The sequence below is a fragment of the Athene cunicularia genome (genome assembly GCF_003259725.1).
Source record: "Athene cunicularia isolate RWA chromosome 4 unlocalized genomic scaffold, athCun1 chr4_part2, whole genome shotgun sequence".
Taxonomy (NCBI): Eukaryota; Metazoa; Chordata; class Aves; order Strigiformes; family Strigidae; genus Athene; species Athene cunicularia.
Window position 1 is genome coordinate 4,596,749 of NW_020799099.1, and position 24,203 is coordinate 4,620,951.

Genomic DNA, 24,203 nt, shown 5'->3' on the forward strand with positions numbered 1-24,203 from the left:
GGAAGTATCAGTTCTAAACTGAAATATAAGGCGAAGGAGTGAAGACAGCTCCCTTTGACTTGGTGTAAAATGAAGCTTGTGGGTATCGGCAGCGTGCCTGCATTCATGTAAAGAAAAAGAATCCACTTAATCATATGTTCGGGTTTTTTTCATATATATATAAACATGATCTATGAGACAGAGCTAACTTATAAAATTCAAACCCTTAGCAAAAGTCTTTGGTTTTTCCTGGGCTACAATTTATTCAGCACTACGGAGGAGTATGGCTTCTATTACACATCAAAAGTCTTTCACAGGAAAATACTTGGTTCCAGATTGTTCCTATTAAAGCTGCACATATTTTGCCAGTGGTCCCTATATGCTGTGCCCCCTTCTGATCTAGAAGCGAGTGATGCACAAAAGGAATTGCAAAACTCGTGTGAAGAGGCTGACCCATTCCCATGAATAAGGACCTGAAGGGGAGCTGCACACCGGCTGGGCTGCCCTGCTCAGCAGCATACATTTCCACTCCACTTCCACAAAGGCATTCCTCTTGCTCCACAATCCAGCTGCCAGCTCAAGGCTCGGGCCAGGATTTGTGGTGAAGATGTTTTGCTTTGACATCCCAATGTCACTTTGTTTTTACATAATCAGCCCTTTTTGTTATAAGCTGTGGGCTTCAGATAACAGCAATGAAAAACAATTTCAAGTGGAAGTGGCACCCTGGGTACAGACTGAGACAGAAAACATTCAGAAAAACCAAATATTTCTTATTTCTTTTAATCACCTGCATTACAGCAATCAAATGTTGACAATTGTTTGCTGATAACTTGCTCTGCGGGAAAGACGAAGTGAAGGAGGACAGGAAGGTTCTTTTGCATTTCTAATAAACCTCTAGTTACGCTCTTCAAGGACAGATTTGTCAACAGCAAAAAGTAAGACAACTATCTGCAAACTGAAGTGGCTGGAAGCAAACTCACTCATGCCTTCATTGTACCAGACTTTTGTTTGGAGAACCTTTCCATCTGGATGAGTAGCAGGAACAGGAAAGCATTTGGAGCTGGGAGAACTACCATGCTGCTGTCTATAAACCACTGATACGATTTTTATGTGGAGTCCTAAAGAGAATGACATGCAGTGCTGCTTTTTTTTTTTTTTTTTTTTTTTTTTTCAAAATCTGAGAGCTCAGATGTTTGCAAGCAGAACAAAATAAACTCAGGCACTGAGACTCATTCCTGAAATCTGTCTGGTGGCTGATCCCATGGCATGTACCCCAAACACATGCATTGTGCAAGTTTTGCCTCATGTATACCCTTGGACTGCCATGGGTACAGAAGCATTACTGCTGTGATACTGCTAATGGCACCCACTCCACAAAAGGGAAGGTAATTAGCAGAGAAATGACTATTGGTGCAGCTAGAAAGTAGACAAGTAATCTCTCAGATTTCAGTTCATTGCGTCGTTGTTTTCAAACCAGTGCCTAATCTTCCCAGACCCCACTCCGTAGCTGTTCCTTTCTTTCTTTCTTTTCTTCTTCCCCCTTTTTGCAGAGACTATGGCTTATTCTGATTCACTCCATTTCTTTCTTCCCAAACGGCCATAGGGCAGCCTTGCTGTTGCCAAGGATATAGTAAATGCATGCGACATCATGCCACTGAAAACAATCAAGCAAGTCACATACATTCCTGGTGTAATGGTGCTGAAATCAGTAAAGCTAAACTGGGAGCAGGATGTCTAAGCTATGAAATAATAAAACGAATTTTCTTTAAAGAAAGTGTTCTTAAAAAATAGCTTTCAGGGAGAAATGCGCAGTTTTTGCTCGAAAAATGGCTGTTGGCAAAGGTCTTATTCCCAAACTCAAGTCAGAGCATCGATGAGAGATTGTAAACACGCGCCATTTTGACAAGAAATTTTTTTTTTTTTTTTTTTTTTCCACTAACCACAAAGAGCAATCTCTAGCTCTCAAAGGTATAGCTGTTTTACCAAAATTTAATTAATGAAGAATAATATTTTGGGAACAAGAGAAAACACCTCTGTAGGATGTGGAATGTTAGGAATAGATGGAAAGTTGCCTGTATAAACAGTTCAGCAACTCTGGGATAAATTACAGGAGCATTTGTATGCATGATTGCCCATCTGTGTAAAACAAGACATGCAGGCACACACAGGAATGATGTGCAAGTCAGACGTGGGGCTGATATTAAGTTGATCCAGAACAACAGAAGATCTGTCCCATCACATCCAAGTTTGACACAAGAAAGTTTAAATAACTCTAAATGAGTAAATAAATAGAGGAGGAGGTCTCACTGACAGCACTAAAAGGAAACTCAAGGTATGCCATCTACATCTCTGTTTCTGGGTTTGGCGTTTATTTAGACTCAGCTCAGATTTTGGATTGTTATTTCTCTGTTTGAAGGGGTTTTTGGCAAATTCAGGAAGGCTTACATCCAGCACGTTCTAGCTGAGCAGCCCAGCGTAGTCCACAGGCACTGGCAGGGGCATGAGGAGCTAGAGGACTTCAAACCAGGGAGGCTGTCAAGAACTTCACCTTCCACAGCTCCCCTCTCAAGTACCAGCTGCAAAATGTCAACACTACCTTCCTTGGAGAACACAACTAATTAAATGAGGCGTAATTAATTAGTGTCAATAAAGCAGATGTAGCAATTATGGCAGAAGTAAATAAATGTACATATTGTAAATCATTATCTTCTCGGCAAAGCATTTGCTTTGAAATCCCTGTGGCCGTTTCACTCCTCCCCACAATGCTATTGGGAACACCACTGGGGAATATTCAGAGATAAACTGCAAACTGATGAGGAACTAACGTACTTTTATAAGTTTATATCACAGAAAAACAAACAGCAAGCAGACTTCTTTACTAAACGCTTGTGGACTTAATGGTGAAATACAACCCCAATATTTAATTTCCATATCATGTCACATCATGTGCCACAAATAAGTGAACTGTTTAAAGTTTGGGGGGGTTATCTGAAATATTTTACACCTGACAACCCCTCTGAGGCTTTTGTATACTCTACCAATGCCATTCTTTGATTGTACAGAAGACTATGCCAATCTAAGCTGTTTCATATGCAGCTAATCAACTGTGCATCTTATTCTGAGTGTGTACTCACTGGGGCAGATTTTGATCTCATTTGCTGTGCTAAGAATCAGAATAATGATGCTAAACTTCGGTTAGTTACACTGAGTGTAGTCTGATGTTTGTAAAGGAGAGCATCAGAACCCCACTGACCAAATATACCTCACCTCAGGCAAACGGGACACCTAAGGTTAGTAGGTACTGGTACAAAGGAATCATTCATCCCTGGATCAGAGATTGATATGAAAGAAAAGGGAAAAAAACTGGTGTGGGAATTGAAGAACAAAAACTAGTAATCATGAAGTTATTTATTGTATGTGTCTGTGAAACTGATATTCTTCAAAGCCTGAATGTGAGTCTGGAAAACCAAATTTGAAGCCACACCAGACTGGTATATGTGTGAAGCCTTTGGCAACTTTGAAATGCAAGCTTATTAGTAACGAAATGTGTTGCAAATCCACTCAAGAAGTTAGACTATTATAAAGGATTTGCAATGAATTGAATTTCCCATACCTTGTAGATATGAGGACAATGCAAACTCAATGTGATGGGCACTGTAATAGTGAAGCACACTTGGAAACAGTCAGATAGTTTCTGAGTTGCTTTTCAAAATCTCTTCAAAATGATGAAGAGGACAAATTAACTTGGTTAGAGACCCTAGCTATAAATGTAAATGGGACTAATGTACTGGAAGAAGCAGTCAATATATTAAGAAACTAAGAGTACTAGCTGTGAAAGATAATGTATTGCACAGTAAGTACCACACTGAGGGGAATAGCTAGGCTGACATAACTCACAGAGGCAGCCAAACAGAATCACTTTTGTTATCAACAGCTCACACATGAGATTTTTATCTTCCGCTCTACACTCTTTTTGCTCTGCAGATAATGACAGTTTTGGTGGAGTGGATGGGAGCTGGGATATATTTTACTAGAGTATAGCCATCTCACTAATTCATGCTGTACAGAAGCTATAGAAGGGGGAAAAGTACCCTCTTGCCTCACTGACGAAGTAAATGGATTAAGGTGGGCAGCAGCATATGGCCAGGGTGCTCTGAGAGCTAAGTTGCAATCAGAGGCCACTGCTTTTCTCGCCTCTGAGCCTGTGTGCTTCCCCCCTGCCCATGCTAGATGATACTGATATTAGTTAGCCTTTGTGGAAAGAAAAGTTTCCACAGCCCATGCCAAGATATCTCCTTTATTTCTCCAGGTGACAGCATTTCATCTAAAGAACTGCCAAATAATGAGCGGTTCATGAGTGCATCTTTAGGATTATGGGCTCCCCCCCACAGCGACAGCACTGTGAGTGTATTGCCCTGCTAGTATGAGGTATTTGTGGATTTTCATTTTTATGTTATGTGCTTTGTGCTTATGTGTTCCTCTCCTTGCTTTCCAAAAGCCAAGATTTAAGGGTAAATGTATCTCTGCTTTATGATGGTGAGTTGCTAACCTTGAGAGGTGAATGAGTTTGGTTTCACAGACATGCACTCTTTACTGCCTGTCTCAACTTCATCAATTTTTGACCCAGTAAGTAAATGAGCAGTGAAACTAGTAATGATATGAGTGAAGGTACAAACAGAAAAATAGCTAGTACAAAGTTTACAAAAAATTCTAAAAAACCCCTACCCATAGAGTAAGATGTGTGAGAAGAGGCAAGGCAGCCTTTTCCTTTGCTCAGCCGTAGGATGGATACTGGCAAGACAGATGGATAATTAGTGCCGTGGGCTGGGACCTGGTCAGGCACTGCTGGTGACCTGGCAGTTCCCTTTCAGCACTTTATTTGGAAATCTCTTCCTCCTGCTTTAAATAGGTATCAGCAGAGTCACACAGGTAAGATATACACAGGACCATCTTGCATTAGGGGCTAGGGCAGCAGCAAGTGTGCTTGAATTTTTTGAATCTGAAAATGAAAACCTTTGAAAGAACACTTCAAATTCCCCTTTTTATTTCTCTCAAAGTCTGAACTCTTCCCTTTGAATGGGGCTTTTTTTATTCCTGTTTTTCTCTCATTTAAAAAATTAATTTTAGTGCACATTTTAATGCATTTTAGAGAGTTTTTTATAAGACAGCTTTGCCAGCTGTCAACTTCCAACTACACTAAGCTTTCTTTATTCAGGCAATGGTAACTTTACATTTAATAGTCAATGACAGGTTTTACATAAACATAAAATATAATTTTCAGGGACTTAATGCTCCAAAAACTAACCAGCTCTCCAATATTGCTCCCTTTTTTCATACTCTTGTTTTATATTTTTATATTTTGCATAACTTAAAAGAGGGGGGGTGACGGGACACCCTATAATTAAAACAGTTGAATGAAATGGTATGGTAACAAAAACTTGAACATTTTCTTGTTTGCAAAAAGTCACTGGTCAGATTATATGATCTCTACTTATGTAGGAATTTATGAGAGTGAGTGTAGCATCATTATTGCATTACAGAGTCCAGCTACATTTATAGACTGTACTGCTGGAAGATGTAGATAGGCATCACCTTTCCTGCCTCCTCCCATTTGCTCGTTCTCATGCCACATCCACACAATGCTTGTAATGTCTTTCCATTTTCATTGTACATTTTTTCTCATTGCCGTTCTCCCTCCCTTCCATGTGCTGCATGCTCATCAAGATCAATATGGGTTCATAAATTTAATAACTTTAACCCCAGTCCAGAGGAAGACAGCCAACCCACAAACATTTGAATAGACATGACTATTCACAGGCTTAAATTTAAGCAGATGACTACAGAAAAAAACTGCAGTGTTTGTAGCCCAGCCTGTATTTGACTCTTATATGACTCTTCCAACAAAAAAACTTTGCAAACTTTTTTGGGACACTGAAACAATAAACTATACCCTTCCTTGAATCCTTTATTTGACCTCCACCATTTTTTCAGATAATTAAAAAAAAATTAAAAAATCCCTAATTCTCTTCCAGGAGTCAATGCATGACAAGCTGAAAGCAAATGGTCTAAAATTTGGCCAGCTGGGCCAAATGTCAAAATGGGTAGTATGTTTGCAGTCTTTGCTACTGGTCCCATAATAAGCTGAACAGGTTCCATCATCATGTCCTGTACATTCGGCTTAATTGGTCCAGTCTCTCCAAGGAAAGGCAGCAGTATTGATTTACTGCACTGTATAAATGTGTTTATAGCTTGGCACTAGCACACTTACACTCACTTTTTTCCAGTGTGGATTTCAAATAAGCCCTTTGCTCAAATGAGTCTATTAACTTTAAAGTGCCTAAAGCTAAAACTGAATTATGAGAGTCAAGTTTTGGGGATTGCAGCCCAAAACAGCTGGGAAAGGCTCCTTGAATCTTCTGTTAGTAACTGGTGGGATTGGTATTTAAGTGTCACTGGTGAAAAAATAATTAAATAAGTAAAAGCAAACCTGGTGGCATACATGGCCTCAGCCTGAGCTGCCTTTTACTTCACCTGGTGCTCAGGCCCATCTGATTCCACAGTATTATTAGAGCAATTACTGGTTTAAGCCAATGTGAAATCAAAATATAACCTATTCCTTCCTGTTCTTACAAATTTAATTTCAGGTAGTTACATTTCCCTATTTCTGTAGTGGGATACAATAGTCTGGGGAGAAGATCATCTAACTGTGGTCCCTCCAGCAGTGTATTTCATGGGTCTGCTTTGGTCTCCAGTGTTTTGAAGAGCTGGGACGCAATTCCCTCTTCTCTCCCGGCCCAGGGGACTGCACAGAGCTTTTCTCAGAGTCCACCAGTGCTACCCTGTACACTGCTGGAGGGGCTGTGCCTCTGCTCTGTGCTTGATACTTTCATGTGTAACAGCAATTGTCATCCCTGCAGGGATGGTTAATCAAGCAGAAAGTTTTAGCGGACCCCTAAATACAATCCACAATTACCTATGCCTGCTCAAGATTAGGTCTCTCTGGCTAAGGAATAAGACTGATTTCTAGTTGCTAGTAGTTTGACTTTATCTGGAATAAAAAAAATACCCAGAGAGAAAAAAAAATATTTGTAACGAACAGAATTAAATTAAAGAAAGTGAAATCTAGAATGAACAAAGCCCTAGCAAAATCTACTAAACTCTGGAATGATCTCTCAAGGAAAGTGAGTGATGGACTCCCAGGGTGTGAAAAATTAAAAGAGCATCAGGCAAAGCCTCAGGAAAGAAATGCCAGAGGCAGCACCATGGACTGGCTGTAACAGTGCAGGGCCTGTGCATGGTTACAGAAAGCTGTGCACCAGGTTTTGCTCAGAGATTTGCAGTGTAGAAAGTGCAGTGTGTGGGGGAAGGCACACCGAACGTATACTTACTCTGTGTGAAAACATACGCATACTTCTCAGGTAGGTGTGATCTTTATAGCTTGAAATCATGCCTTCATTTAAAGTAGTGGGAATTTTACAGGCTACTCGAACAGCAAGCCATCAGAGGACACCAGTGACTCTGGCTGATATTTTTCTGTCCCATCCTCAGCATGTAATCCCTTAAAAATTTTTCAGACTTTGAAGCACATGATTTTTCACAATATTACTACGAGTTAAAATGTGGTTATTAATGGATATTTCTGCTTTACAAAAAGTCTCATTTTGCTTTTACAATTATCCCAGATATTCAGCTCTAATATGTACAGGTGGGAAATGAGACCAGAAGTAAAAGCATTTCTCTCACTTGCTGAAGGAAGAGAAAAACACACTGGACTTGTTATAGAATAAGAACTAGACACATTTCTTTGTTGTGTTCTGTTTTTCTTTTTTCCCCAGGAGTTTGTTCACAGTTTCAGGTGGAAAATGAGGAAGGATCTCCTGATCAGTAGCTGTCTGGGGAATCCCTTTTCTAGACAAATTTCTGAGCACAATATTATCACAAGTTATAGGCTGATCTGAAGAAGCATGACTGCTCTGTCAAGCAGAAACTGCTCCCTTTTCCAGTCTGTCATCCATTACAAAACTATGCCTGCTGATTACTTTTTGTGCCAGTGAAATATTTATGTGACAACTGAAAAAAAAAACCCGTCTGTGTACCAATGTCAGGATGCGATGTCCCATTCTCTGTGGAGATTAACTCACATTGCCTTGTTTCTGGATGACAGCCATGTGAAAGAGCTGCAAACATTACAAAGGGATACAATTTTTAATTAAAGATTATAATGTGCTGGTATCCCATTATAATAAAATTTGCACTTACAAATTCTTTCAGAATACCTAAATTTAGGAAATGGTATTTTTGCTGCAGTATTTCTTGGACCTGCTATGATTAATAAATACTGGATTGCATAGATGGTCATTCAGATTAAAGGCATTGGGATCACTTGAGGGAAAATTCACTGAACCTGCTTCGTGTGACGCTCAGACACTCCATGTACAGAGAGATTTTACCATCCAAAACAAAGGTGTGGAGATGTACTAGTCATGACCCATTTAGCTGCTCTCTGGAGATTTTTGTGTCTGCATAAAAGCAGAAAGATCAGAGAAGCTGAGAGTGAGGAAACAGTCCAAACAGACTGGAGATGGAGCAAGTGTGGGAAGCTGTAGGCTGGTGGGCTGAGTCCTGGCTGAACCTGACCTAGAGCTGTGTGAACAAAATCATCTTCCATGGCTTGACTCTTCCTGGACCTGCGGAACAGGACCTTGTAGGTAAACAGGATTGCTTGAAAGCTACACTGTGGCGATACCAATTTTTCTTTGTAACAGAATACATGGAGACCCTGGGTTTTGTCCAACTGCTTAGACTGAGGCATTCATAGTCACCAGTCTCTTGCTCTCTGGCTCTAGCCATGAGGCAGAGCTGATGGACTGTTTTCAAAGGCTCGTGGTTTGGGTCTGTTCAGGAAAAATATTGCCTATTGCTGCTCACCAAATATACTGGAGACTCAGAAAATAGACATGGAGAAAGCAATGGCCATAGCTACTGTCCTGGCTCTTCTGTAGATGTTGGCTTTTCGATTAGTTCAGGTTAGACTATTGCAACTTCACAGTGCACTTCATCTACCGGAATTACATTTGTGCCATTTATATTTGTCTTCTATATTTATATTTTGTTATTTTTATATTTTGGAAAGCTTATCCCCTATGATTTTTGCTTTTACTTGACTGGCCCCACTTTCATGGTAATTCTCTTACAGTATTTTCCATCATGATTCAGAGTGGGCGTTTGATTAGCCAGTGGCTGGGGCACTACACAAGGTGGGAGACCCAAGATCTCACTAGAGCTCTGCAGCTGGATGACCTGAGGAAGATTCCTCTCTCAGCCCCAAATCCTTTTATAGTTGAAGAGATAATAATAGAGATTAGCCTCTTGTATTTGAAAGGGCTCAGGACTCTCAGCTGGAGGTGGTCCTGCTTTCTGTAGTGTATCCATTACCATAATATTAAAGGGTTCTCATTGCAAAGAAGTGGGGTTTCTTTTTGTTTGTTTTGGTTTTAAGATCAGAATGATTTTTTTTTTCAGTTTATCACCAAAAAAATGTCAATCAGTGAAAATTTACATATGTTATCTCTTGCTCCAAAGGAAGAAATGTCCACTGCAATTCACTATTAACCAAAAAGTGTAGGCAGACCTTGGAGATACAGGAGCCATGTGTAATCAGCAGAAAAATCTGTCCTGCTCAGCTGAATTGCCTCATAAGAATACAAATGCCAAAATGCTGTGACCTTTGTGAAGGTGGGGCCTCCTGGTAGCACACAATATTTCTTCGTTGGAAATCAAGGCAATGCTTCAGCAAAGCAGGGCCTCAAATCACTGCACCTCCCTGCTATGCACAGGTTCACCAGAAATGTCTGATCCAGCCAAAATGTGCATAATTAGTCTGGGACATAAGATGAATAGTTGTGATGGAAGCTGAATCTTTCATTTGTTCTTTATATTTTCTGTCTTTTCTTTGGGTTTGTTTTCTCATCTTTTCTTCCTTTGCAATTGTCAAGGAAGCATCTGTGAGTTTTATTAAACAAATGTTACACATTAAAACCCCATTGCTGCCTGCCAGAAAGGAAAATGGCATCTTATTTGAAAACAATATGTAATTGTTATTGCTGTCTTGTTGCAAGTTATGCCCTTGAAAAATGACAGGGACTTATTTAGTAGCAACTGATGCTGAGGAAAAGCTTAACTAAAACAGAAAATTAACTGTTGGGTTATCTTTGGGAAATACAATACATAGTTTCAAACACCATAATACAAATGCTTGGTATATTGTGCTCTTAGATGTGTTTATGATCACTTCAGGGAAGAAGTAGAACTTTTTTCCATGGTCTTTTGTCTGTCTTTCTCAATGTTGGAGTTATGAATGTGCAGTTTGGTGAAACACACAGTGGTGCTGAGATAGCGTCTGTCCAACACACATTCTAGTCAAAATTCAAGTTTCATTTCACATACAGGCTTGTGGCAGCAATGAAAACTCAGCTCCTAATCAAGATAGTGCAACTAAACCGATTGGAGTAATAGATCTACTGCAACTCTGACACCATCCTGGATAATGCCTATAGGTCCAATGCTGATCTGCTGTGCCTATAAATACAATTTTCACCTTAGGTTGGCACCCTCAACACCTATACTGCCAGGCAAAACTGCTAACAGTCACTTACAGGTTGTTATTGTTCTTTTTTAATGTTTCCATCTTAATGTATTTTGTATTGCCTTTTTTTTTTTCCTTTTATTTTGCTTAATAATCTGTTAACATTTGTTTAATGTGAACAGATTTTTACAAAACAAATCAGGAAACACAGAAGAGAACTGGTCATCGCAGTTTGTTACTGTTGGAAACCTGGCATTAGTTTCTGCACACGCAAAGCCCCTCTCTCAGAAGACCTTTAGCCACTATTTTTCAGATTCCTACTATTTATTCAACAAGCATCCCATGCTAGTGAATCTATTTTTTTTTTCCTCTTACACTTCAGAGAAAATATATAAATACATTTTTATCATAAATTATGAAAGTGTTTTATAAATGCTGGGTAAAATAGCATACAGCAAATTGTGGGAGCGTGTAAAGTTATTATCCTTGTTGCTCATCTGAGAAGGTTGGGGCCATAATTCAGAGGATGTGAAAGCCCTGATCACAGTAGAAGTTTATCTTTAACTACAGTACCATAACCGATGTTCACAGAAGAGCTCTGAAAAAAAGCTGTAATAGAGTTTTAGCCATACGCTCCACCATGTACTGTTACTAATTGTCCTGTTACTACAAGTATCCCTTTAAAGGTCTAAGTTTTTTATTTTTAAAAATATTATAATTTAATTTATATTTTTAAAATGTTTCCTTTTTAATTTAAAATTACTGTAGTAAAAGAAAGTCTGACCTTGGATGATGTGATTTTTCCCAACAGTCTTTGGAATTCCAAAATAAGGCTGAGTGAAATATTCCCGTTTCTATCTTGCCTCCATCTATAGCAAACAAAATGATGCCTATGGTGATTATAATTCATTATTTGTATTGTGATAGTATCAATCCAGTCCTTTCCTAGGGTAGAAACTGCCAAATGAGGTCCAAAAACCCCTTCCCACAGATCATAGGCAGATGATGAGAGCTGATTGCTTAGGGCTGATACAGTAAAACTTCATCTGTGTAAAACCTCTGGAGACCCCCTACTCATATTTTGGTATCTCTGAAACAAAGCCCTGAGTGAATGCAACTCTGTGACGGCAATCTGGGGAATATGGGATAGTACGTAATACTAGTAGATGGTATTTATTGCCAACTGACCCATGTTTCCCATGTCATCCTTAGGCACTCAAGCATCATGTTAAACCTCTCATTCTCTACATTGCACCCTCTGAATCATTTTCTTGGTAACAGCTAATGCTTCAGCTAGCAAACAGCATTTCTTCTTTTATGACTTTGAGGTGATCTATGGAAAATGTGCGTACTTCCCAAAATTGTCTGCCAGGTGAAACTCTTCAGAGATCTTTTCTCAGGGAAGCCTCTGGGAATGCTCTGGTCAGAAGCTAGGCATGTCTCCTGGTCAGGCTTAGGAACACTTATTTTTAATATTGTAGCCTTAGAGTGGAAGAATCCCTCCAGTTTTGGACTCTAAAGCTGGAGGAGATGGGTGTGCAGAGTAAGCTGAAAAGTTGCTTTTTGAATTGTAGATCTAAACTTTACGAAATATTCCTCTAATTGCTAAAGCAGGAGGGAGGGTCTAAGAAATTTGCCTTTAACCAGACTTTTAACTTAAAAATCCACATAGAAATTGCAGCTTACACATCCATATAAAATTTGTCTTCTGAAGTATTTATTCATTCTTCTAACTTTTTTTCAGATTACTGATTTGAAAAGAGCAAACTTGGTATTCTCCATTTGACCTCAGGAAATACTGAAATATGCTTTAATGTAGAGGAATAGATCCTGACTAATTTTAAAAAGTGAAATACAGACAGAATCATGTTTGCCTGGCTCATCTTGCCAGTCCGACGCAAGGAGCAGTGACTGGTGATGCTGGATCTTTTTTCCTCGAGGCAGGGCACTGGATGTGAGCTGTCTGTAACAGCCTGGTGGGTAGTTTGGATAATGATTAAACAGCAAATCAGCACAGTGCTGCTTACCGAGATTTCAATGCTAAATGATTTGGCCGAGCCAAATTTCAAGAGTCTGGAAGCCAAGTTCCTATGATCTTGTTGGCAAGAAAAGAGGCTAATACATCCATCAGTTATACAAGGTGGCTGTGAAGAATTTGTCCATGCTCTCCCACTGGTGAGAAATTTCCATATACAGTGTATAGCAGTCGATGTCGTTGTATCACATAGACTGTAACCGCAACTAGTGGTGGAGCTTGATGGTATTAAGACTGATCTATCATTAATAGAATATAAATATGGCTGAGTGTAATGACTTAAATCCCTGACAGCCTCAGGTTTGCCAGCAGTGGATTTCCATGCATTTTCAGATGGGAATTGGGAACATTGGCTGAGCCCAGAGCATTTAACATGCCGCAGATGGTGCCTCAAGATTTCCTGTGCACACGTGCGCAGAGGAGTGACGGTTGGGAAAAGATTCATTTTTCCATCTTCCTGGAGACACTGGTGGAAGACGAATTCTGCCTGTTGTACTCACAGTGTCAAGCACTTTGCAGAGGTCCCATAAAGGCACCTCATCACCTCTGCTGTAACACCTCATAGCCCCTTGTTAGCTATTCTCTTTTTATGGTCCTGTAGGTAAAAGGGTTCATCTCATTTAAATATCCCTGAGGCTACTAGCAAGAAACTATTGAACTGCATAAGAAAAAACTTGAATACAAAAACAGATGCATACATTCGCATGGGGGATAAACGTGTTATGATACAGGGCAAAACTCTGCTCCAGCCCTATTGAACGGCAATGCAAAGCAGTCCCTGTGCAGCCAGCAGATTTCTGAATTGGCGCCAGGCTGAAGGAGAGCAGCATTTGTCCTAGGATTATCATTAGGCCCCTCACAATCACATTTTCACTTATTCCATGTGGATGAGGACTTGTTGACAATTCCCTGAATTTCAATTTGGAAGAAAGGGTTTCATGTTTGGCTTTGTATCACCAACGCCATGTGTCTGCCTGCCTCACCCACACACTCTGTTTCGATCCTGTTCCCTTTTATTTAAGTTACAGATGATGTAAGCTATAGTAGCAATGCCTGTTCTTTTTTCTGTTTTGTTTTTGGCTTAGAGCATTATCAAGTGGTCCATGGTTTTAGTTTCTGCATTCACTTCACTGCTTTCATAAAACTGCCTCAGCAAATTTGGATGACCGATAAGGGGTGAACTTTCTCTCACCCTCAGCTGCTCCAATCTGAATTTTTAAAATCCCATTGGACTGAACAAATGCAGAAGATATTGTTGACAATTTTCAACAAGTTCAAAGATTTTTCATACATAAATACTCCGAAAGCCAGAGTTTTATCTGAACCTAATCTAAATGCTACAAAAACTTCTGAAGGCCTCACAAGTATGAAGAGTACCTTTCTTACCTTCACTAGGAGGAAGGGAGAACTCCTGGCAGTGGCAACAGCATTGCTGACAAGAAGCTAATGTGTGCTTTCTCCAGCCACTGGTAGAAGACATGCTAGGGCTAGATACACTGGTATCCATTTAGTATCGAGAGTACCTACTCATGGAGACAGATGCCACGTGTGGGCCACACGTGGGTGGTGCGTGGTACCCAGCTGAAGCAGTGGGTGTTCTGCAATAGCTTGTTTGTAAAACTTGTATGTTCTAATAAGTCATTAAAAAATTTATCATCTCCAATTTTGAGATTATAGTCCTCAAAGTCTCAGGAAGATTAAAAGTGAGAAAAGGAAAGACATTACCAAGAAATCAGCTGGTTACTTAGTTCCCCTAGAAGGCTCTAGAAGTGACAGACACTGAAGTCTAAAAACTGGTAGCTGAGAAGGGCAACATATGGATGGGAATGAATGGCTAGTTTGACAAGAAGCAACTGAGCAAGTTTTGACTTTGCTGTGATTTGCTTTTTTTTTTTTTTTTCTTTTTCACCATGTTTAAGGAAAAAAAAAAAAAAAAAGACAAGTTATTTCAATGTAAGCATGTTAAATACCCGAAATCTTGTAAAACAAATTGTAGCTCTACACAATTAAGTCAGCTGGTTTATCATATCCTGCAATATTAGACATCTATAATGGCAGTGTTGACAAGCCCTTCAGTGTAGCAATGCAGTGGTGCCCACTCAGAGAACAAATTAAAGCTCCTGGGAAAAAATTGAAGAACATTTTGGTCAGCTTGTGATGCAAATATGAATTTTTCAGGTTATGCAGAAATAAACTGGAAACCCACAGAACATCAGCAAAAAAAAGATTAAAGTAAATAGACTGAGTGATGTTTGTCCAAATGGCCCTGAAAAGAATAGAAAAGGCTGGGAGGAAAGAGGACAGGAAGATTTCTGAGTAGCTGTGGTTCAGTAAAATATCTCTCTCCTCTGTCTTTTTAATTTTTTATTTTTGTAGTTCGATGATGGAGACAAAACTAACCCATCTTTTCATTAATCCTAAATCCTTCTCCTTCATCTGGAAAAATGACACCGATTATGACTTTAGATTCATGTTTTACTAATTTAGAATCGTGTTGCAGAAGAGCATTTGCCTATTCAAATGTGTTATTTTCACAAGTCTGTGGATATATTCTGTGTCAAGCCAAACTTTTCTTACGTTACCTTTTAACGGTGCTACATGTAGTACACTCTGTTCATTAATAGACCATTTCCAGTTATAATTACTGTGAATTAAATTCAAGTAACTTCAGTGAAATCAGTAGAGACCGCCTAGATTTAAACAGATCTATCTGACTTTGTACTGTAACCTAGCTCGAGTTCACTAATCAATGAATGACATTTAGAAAAGTGTTCCTTCCAGCTAAGCGTACTAATTCCCAAATGAAATGCATCCTATTTTCTGCTGACATGATGAAATAATGATGGTCAATGCTGAATAACTATATCCAAGAGTTAACACTCTCATGCGTACCTTTCATATATAGCTAGCTCAATACTTTCTTCAACTGTGTTAATTTTTGCTTCAAGAAGCAAATTTAGTGAAAAGATATTGAGGAAATCAAATATTTTTAGATTGATTTATTAATTGCTGATGCCTATCTAACATGGCAATCTTTCAGTTATTTTGTCAACATGGTAAATTAGAGACAGCTGGTGTTCAAGGGAATATTCTGGATAAGAAAACAGTCAAACTTCAGAAAGTTAGAAGACATAAACGACAGGGAGAAGTCAACTAATAAAGTATCTTCTTTCTCTTTTGTCCCAGACTTCCTCATACAGCCATAATTCACTAAAGGAATGTTTTGAACATTTACACAACTGCAAGTGTTTGAACAGAACGAATGGGTGAAGAAAATGTATTTTAACAATTGGCACGTACATGGTGGGCTCCTCCTATTCAAAGGTGGAAGCCTGAAAAAATTAAAAGCTGTGAAGTAGATACAGCCACCAGGCATGAAGTGGACACAGTCGTGTTTAATTCACTTTCATCGCTTTTGTATATTCTGATGTTTAAGACAGTATTGTTTAATGGTACAGAATATTTTCTAACATACCCTATATTTTCCAATGTACCCTAGAGTCCCAAATTAGTGATTAAGCCACTGGAAGGGATTATTCCATTTTGAAATAATTTCTGCAGCTAAGTGAAGGAATCTCATATTCCCAGTGTTGGCTGTATGAGTGTGCTTGCAATTGCTTGTGGGTTTGAGTTGCCTGATGCAGTGAGTTTTCTATTTCCTGAACCATTGTGAGAGAAAACCATGTGCTAAAGGTGTAACCCAGCAATGAATCAGTAAATAGCTGTTCCTCTGAAGATCAGCTCATTAAGAAGCAGACATCTGAATGAAATACGGTTCCTGGGGAGTCTGTGGCACCAGACATGCCAAAAAGAGAGGCATGAAACCTTGTTATATGCCATGACCAAGCAAAGGGAATTTTTACCTAGGCAGGATTCGTGGTTAATATTCTGCTCTGGTGCTTCACTTATTGAAGCCCCAGTGTGCTTTTGTTTATGATCTGGTTCTTGTTCAGCACATTTACATGCAACTGACTGTTCAAGTGGCTCAGACACCTCTGGTACAAAATGGAGCTGAGCTGAAATGCTAAAGGCTGGAGCTTTGTTTGCAACATGAAGAAAACCGAAACAAAAATACCAGAACTTTTTTTTTTTTTTTTTTCTGCTTTGACAAAAGCCTTAATGATAGCTTCCTTATTCAGTAGAATAGTGCGGTATGGATATATTACAGCTGGTTAAAAAACTCCAAGATCATTTAAGTTTTAACTAACTATTTTTACTTTTAATTAAGTTTGTTAGTCGGAGATAGCTGAATGATACAGCATATTTCACATGCCAACCTCTAATTGTGATACAAAAAGACAAAAAAAAAACCAAAAACTTGACTCCCCTAGCCAATTTATTGGAAAAGAAGAGCAGGGTCTGTTAAGACATATGGCAAGCAATCTTTTCTGCAAAACAGCAAACTAAAACACAGCACTACTGCCATGTGTTAAAAGACGTTGTCCTTTTGCACAATATATTTAAAAACACACTCACTCCACAAACAATATGTATGCAACTTGAACAGTTGTGCCAGGGTTTTAACACATAATTCCACTACAGTGAATTGAAAGGGAGAATGATAGGCAAGGGGATGAAATACCATGAATTAAAATCACAATTTCCTAAACAATTTGTTTAATTGTTAACTTATAAGTTGGAAATTTGTGAAATGCGACAAGGGACTAATTGAGAATGCCTGCTGTACTCAGATGTGTCTCTGCCAACAGACGCCTAAGTAGAAATAGGTGTTAGAATTAAGTTCAGTTGAATTAAGCACCCATTCTAGCTGAAGTGAGGAATGAAGCCATAGATTTAGTTGTCATAAATCTGCCAAGGTTTAAGGGGTTTTTTTTCTTATTTCATGGTTCTATTACCTAATCATCCTGTTGTGATATAAGCATACTGTATGCAAAAAAGCATGCATTATTTTTGTGCCTAGCAGAAAAAAAAAATCTACTGAAGCCACTATATATTGCTATTTGGTGTGCTTAGCGGACATTATCCAACAAGTGAACAAAGATTAAAATTTCAAATGACATTAGTTTTATCTTGACGAAGCTCCTAGCTATGGTTATGTTATTTATGTTAATCCCAGCTTCACACAAGCAGGCTGAAGGAGGTGTGCGGTGGAATCCGCTGGAGACAGAATGGCAGAGCAATGGTACAGTGATCTATTTGTTCATATTTTGCTATTGCATATTTGAAAAGGTCAGACCCAAATAAAACTGCCAAGATACGATATTCCTCTGAGAGGAAGAACATGGTTTATGTGTCTCAGCTTTGCCAAAAAACTATGGAAACCAATGCTTCATTTTGTGAATAAAGATGTAGGCACAAATACTGCCTCAAGCAGGGTGAAGACCACCCTTGGGCAGAAGTGTTTAGGAGTTGCAGTGGTGAAAGGTTGGGGGTGTGCTTTGTTTTGCAGAACATTTGGGTGTGTATAACAGGCCTGTCTAAACAGAATTGGTGTGTCTGATGGCTGATCCAATATTCCAAGGAGGTCCTCTATTCAGAACTTGTTTTTCTTCCACACTTACCCTACTTTGTGTATTGTGCTAAATTATACTGGTTTCGTAAGTGGCAGTCACAGTTACTGTCCATCTGGATATGTTTTGAGGCTCTATAAAGTTTTAACAACTGTGAAGGGGGAAAAATACTGAAGTATGCAGCCAGTCTGAAGTGGTTATCTCAAGATTTAACCTACTGTTGCCAGGAAGGCACAAAGCACACTTCATAGTCAATGTAAAACTTACTTAGATCTGTAACATTAAGTGATACAGCAAAAAGCATTCTCTTATGAGATAAGAGATTCTGTCTGTAATCTCTTAATGAATGAAATAGTTATAATAATACAACCATATAAACATATTTCTACACATTCAATCTTGATTCACGGCATGTATAACTGAATCAGATACTTGATTAACTTGTCCTATTGCTTGCTTTTTAATAAGGAGGTTTTATGTTTTTCAATACCCTGTAATCAGAATTTGGTTTCCTACAATTTATTCTTATGCTATTCATTATGGAATGCCAATCAGTTCTCAAAATGCCTGTACATGCATGTCACCTTTTTTCACATTTAAAAAGTCCTTTATTCTATTTTGGATTTTTCAGTGCTTAGTATTATTTTTTTTTTTAAAGTACTACAACAATATAGAGGATAAGCTTACATTTCATATACATTTCATGTCAAAGAACAGTTGTTAGCAATGAAAAAAATGTGATATATATGTGATCAGACAAGCCATACTAATAAATATTTGGAAACTGTTAAGACAGCTTGAATGTCTGTCACTGACATTTGTAATGACACATCCTGAATTCCACATCCCAATTCCTGATATTTCTAGCAAATGCAGCTTTCAGTTCTTGGACTCTACTGGTTGAGGAGTAGATCCCAAATTCCACAGAATTAAATTCCTCAAAAGATTCACTAGCACATTAAAGTAAGTGGAAAGAAAAATAGATAATGTTCATTTTTTGCAAAATGTCTGCACACTGAGAAACGTTTGGTAAATCCACATACTACATTAGTAACCTGCAGATCTAGATAGAGCAGATTTTCCTCTGGTAAAAGAAAAAAATGTTATTCCAGACTAATTTACACTGTCAATCTTTTAACTCTACCCCTGTGATGACAGATTTTCTGTTTTCAAACAGGTGCACATCCTGAATCTGTGGAGAAGGCCTTTTGAAGTCAATAAGGTTTAGACGGGTCAAGTTTAAAAGTAGGCAGGTACTTGTGTCAGGGTCAAAGGGACATATCAGGGCTTTGGAACCACACCTGTCTAAACTACTGCCTTCGTGTCATCAGATAACACATGGCTTGAGAGTTTTCCTCTAGAGCGCCTGGGTTGCTTGTGTACTGCTCAGAAATAAGCAGTGCTGTATTTTGTGCAGAGCCATGGCTGTCTTTATGTAGAGCCAGGCCGTCACGCGTGAGCACAGAAAAGCACAGGACACTTGCCACCACTTTGTTCACCCCAGCCCCTGGGGCTGCTGCAGGCGCTGGCACGGCTCAGGCCTCAGCTCGGCTCCCGCTCCGGGTCAGCCCAGCCTGGGGGCAGCTGGGGCTCCTGCCAGCCTGTTGCGATTTGAACCCGGCCTGCCGGCAGGGTGGGACAGGCAGCCTTCCCGTGGGTGGTGGGTGACTGCAGCCCACAACTCCCAGTATCCGATTGTAAACCCGTTGCGTTCGGGATGATACAAATGAATGGTGTACAAGTGTACGGCCACCAGTGCCAGGTCTGTGCTATGCTGAGGGTCACCAGTGTGAGAGGAGATTTATCAGTGCAGCATGTCCAGCTGGATCTGTCATGCCTTTCTGCTCAGCAAGCGGTACAAAAGGCCGTGGCACATGCCAAGTCCCGGTCCTGAGCGTGCCAGTACACTGCCCCATTACTCCAGTTTTCAGTCAGCTCCAAATCATGCTGTCACCCAGGTTTGCTTTCAGTTGGGCTTTTTTTTTGCTCCTGATGTATTGATGAATACATAGCAGAAGAGAAGCCAAATTACACAAACCTGTCTTGTTCTGATATATTGGGCAGTTAGTTACCATCAGCCCCCAGAGCAAAACAATACCTGGGCTGAGAATAGTGTCAGGGCTCCTCGCACAGCAGCTGAAACTGTGCCTGCAATTGCAAGTGTGATTTAAGTCTCTCTTGTTCACATACAGCTTTTTGGTACTTCATCCCTTTGGCTATCCCAGATAGGCCGATAAATTTTTTTCTTTGCCATTTATAAGAGAGGATTAAACCCTATTGGACTGCAGAAAAGCCTCTCCTGCTGGGGGAGGAAAAAACCAAAGTTACTGTAAGACCATCATGAGGCAGAGATGCTGTTAGAACGGTGAAGAATTTTCCTGTAGTTTCTTAGTACCCATCTGCAATAAATTTTTATGAGGGTTTGGAGGAAATAGAGGCCTAGGCTAACCAGCAGGTTCAGTGGTTTGGAAAGCTGCGCAGCATAGTTACTGGCAAATCTTTGTTTTATCCATCTTGACAGGTTCTGCCATATTATACAGGTATTTATTTTTCTAAAGCAATATTATCAATCATTGTCAGGTCATCAACATTCCCACAGTCTTCCAAGGTATTTCTGTGTCTGCCAAAAGTTCCCACTGGACCTACAGGCCTATAAGATGCTATATAAGCTCCTTTAATGGGCCGTGTAGTGCTGAAATGTGCTCTGCTGCAACACTCCTGGCTCAAAGGAAGAGGTATAAGAAACAAGGTGGTTCCAAGTGTTATGGCTTAAGGATACCATGAGACTTGTATTAAAGACCACCTCTAGTAATAATATGTCTTAAACGATCATAGCAAAGTAAACCAATATTTAAACAAAAGCTTTTTTTCCTTTCACTGCTCACTTAGGAAAGGCTGATCAATTAATCCGGTTAATAAGATGATAAGACATCCTGTTATCATACTGCACATGCTATGCTGTCTTCAATCTAAATGCTTCATATGTAGTTACAATTAGAAGTGCTTCACTCCTCTATCTTAAGCTAGTCCCATTGGTTCCATTTTATTTATAGAGGAGCCCTGATCAAGATTATCTGCCTATAGCCAAATTTCAAATTCTCTGTGAGGATCCAGGGTAAAGTAAGACACCATCAGGAGACTCAAATCTATGCCAGCCTCCAGAGGAGCATCCTCCATCTGAGAATAGCTGGAATGCAGTGTGTGCTGACCACGTGGCCTCCTTTGCCTTGTTGTTCAGCCCAATACAAGTCACCTTTCTTTACCATTGGGTGACTGAATGTTTCCCTTCTTCTTTTCCTTAACTGTAGTGGAGCACATCCAAGAAATGTTAAAAATGAAATAAATAGAATTAATTTCACTCATTATTCTGTGAGAATCTTATTTAACTCTAGGGCTGAAATTATTCACTCTACCAGCTAATAATGTGACTAAAGTCCTGATAATAGGAAATGCTGTCTCAGATGCCAGGGTTACCAGTGTCACACAGTGTTGCTTAAGCCATACCACAGCAGTGCTGCAATGGCTAAAGGTTATGAGATGAAAGCTACATCCATGCTAAATGATTTGAAGTAAAACAGGCCCTTTATTTTCAGACCTTCTCAAGGGCTTTTGAAAGCAGGAGGAAACAAAATGACAGTTAATGGATCTAGGAGGGCCTGACCTGAGGATAAGGTTAAGTGGTGTAATAATCTCCATACTGAACTTGGTGCTGTATAGGAGCTTCCCTGATGTTCTTGGTCACAAGGTGAACCGCTCTGAGCAAGCCGCACAGATTTTCTGCCCATACCACTTAGACCAAAGTTTAGGGTTCTCTTAAACACAGGATCCCTCCCCTAAAACACCTTCCTTTTTATTCATTAAAGACTAATTTCCTTCATGTTATATTCACTGTTAACCTTGCCATATTTCTTATTCATATCTGTACACAGTCCTTTCTTTTAAAGCTGCTTTTCAGATACAAAATTTAACAGAGTGCTAATGTTGACATATGCATACCATGGAAGCTCTCTTTTTTAAAATTTACTTTTGTTCTATCGTGTTTTCTAAATCTAAAATAGTTCTTAGTTAGATTATAGACTATCTTTGAGAATCAGAAAAGTTAATGTGTGAGTTGTCTTTGTTTGGCTTTCTTGTTAGGGAAAGGAATGGTCTGGCTAAAAATTGTTTCTTTTCAGAGTGTTGGATGGGCATATCAGTCAGATTTTTTTTTTCTTCTTTGTAAGAAAAAGTAGTTAATAAATTGCAGAGTTTCTCTAGGCAATGGACGCTTTATGCTTGTTTTTAAGACCAGTGTAGGCAATAGGACAAGAGGTAATGACCTCAAGCTGCACCAGGGAAGGTTTAGACTGGATATTAGGAAGCATTTCTTTCCAGAAGGGGTTGTTGGGCGTTGGAATGGGCTGCCCAGGGAGGTGGTAGAGTTCCCATCCCTGGAGGTGTTTAAGAGTTGGGTTAACATAGTGCTGAGGGATCTGGTGTAGTTGGGAATTGTCAGTGCTAGGTTAACATTTGGACTGAATGATCTTCAAGGTCCTTTCCAACCTAGATGATTCTGTGATTCTGTAATATTATCCACAAAATTCATTTAAAAAAAATATATTTTAATGTCCTTCTCTCAGAGACATTACACATATCTTCCCAGTGCAGGAAAAAAAAAGCTGAGCTAAATTTGGAATTTCTCTGAAATAAGAAAGAGACTCTCAGCTAAGAGAATCCACAAGGATTTATTCCCGGAAGTGTTAGGAATTATTTGTTTTCAACATGTCCCAACTCAACCCAGAATGCAGTCATACTCTTGGTACACTGTAGGGTTGGAGGAGCTCATTACCTTGCAGAAATAACACTGACTCTCACTGACATACAATGAGATTTAAATATTTAGAGAAGCAAGTTGTCTGATTTTTTTTTTAAAAAAAAAAGCCCAAAGGGTGAATAGAGGTAGGAAAGCTTACTGTGCTGAAGACAAAAAGTGAAGGAAACTCCTCACACCTCATGCAGAGCTCCTCACTAAGCAAGATGACTGATTTAGTGTTGTCAGTTCAGGATGATTTATGAAGTAATAAACATAATTGAAAGTAGCTACACTGAAATACTATAAGCTATCTGAATATACTCCCTGAAATTTTGAAAGATCAGGATATGGAACTCATAACAGGACAAGTCAAAAGAAACACTAGGGTTGGAGACCAACATTTGGTAGGTAAACAAGGAAAGAATTTAATCAGAACTAAGAAAAGTAGATGGAATTTGAATAGTAGACTGCGTGGCCAAGAAAAATGCAAAGGAATTGAAAAAAGAGAAAGGATAAAAGTGATCCTTCTAAGAAAGTTACTAATCACCTAGATAGGATGAAAAGGCTACTAAGAAATGGTTTTGGAACTAGTGGCAGCCACAATCAATAATGCTACTGTGTTCATAACAAAGGAACGCAGATATTCTACCCTGACTTGTCCATGAGCTGTACAAGTAAGAAGGGAAGTACAGTCAGAAGTTTGAGAGAGACTTACAAAATATCTCCCCCTTTTAAATTTAAGTGCTCATATGAGTAAAGGAAAAGAGGGAGGGGATTCAGAAGTTGATGCAAGTTGTTTATAACACAAGCATTAAAGACAGTATGGTTTTGTTTGCATTCAGAAAAGATATCTGAATAACCTGTCATCTCAGCCAATTGTTCCAGAAAACTTCTTCTTTCCTAAAGAGGTCAGATGTGATTGCAACTGCTGAGTTACAATCCCACAAATAACATGGGATTTCTGTCTGTTAATGCTCTCCAGCAAGCTTAGCCTTTTCATTTAATTTAGACTGTAGCTCAAGTTGTCAAGGCTCATGCTTTCGGCTCTAGAAATTCTTTGTGTGGCCCATTGAGTTGGCCAAAGGAATTGCTGTATAGAGACACTTAAAGGATTTTGTGTCAAGGGATCTTCTCTTCTATTTAAGCCTCAAAAGGTCAACGTATCTTCAGTTTGGTTGATTTCCCTGAACTGAGGAGGAGCACAATAGTGCAGAGAAGTCGCACTCATCCCAACGCGCAAGATGGTTAATAATTGAGGTGCTAATGCATGATCATTAGGCTTTCAGATTGACACAGCAGTCTGGGAGGAGAAAAGAAGATTTTGTGTCCTTGATGTCTCTA

At 39.3% G+C, this 24,203-nt stretch overlaps 1 long non-coding RNA gene across 1 annotated transcript in view; it reads right to left on the reverse strand.

Annotated features, from left to right (window-relative positions):
- LOC113479750 overlaps positions 1-24,203 on the reverse strand; it is a 57,612-nt gene that overhangs the window by 28,162 nt on the left and 5,247 nt on the right. Inside the window, exon 2 of the long non-coding RNA XR_003398330.1 lies at positions 11,349-11,433. This is a non-coding gene — a long non-coding RNA (uncharacterized LOC113479750). The remainder of the gene's footprint in view (positions 1-11,348; positions 11,434-24,203) is intronic.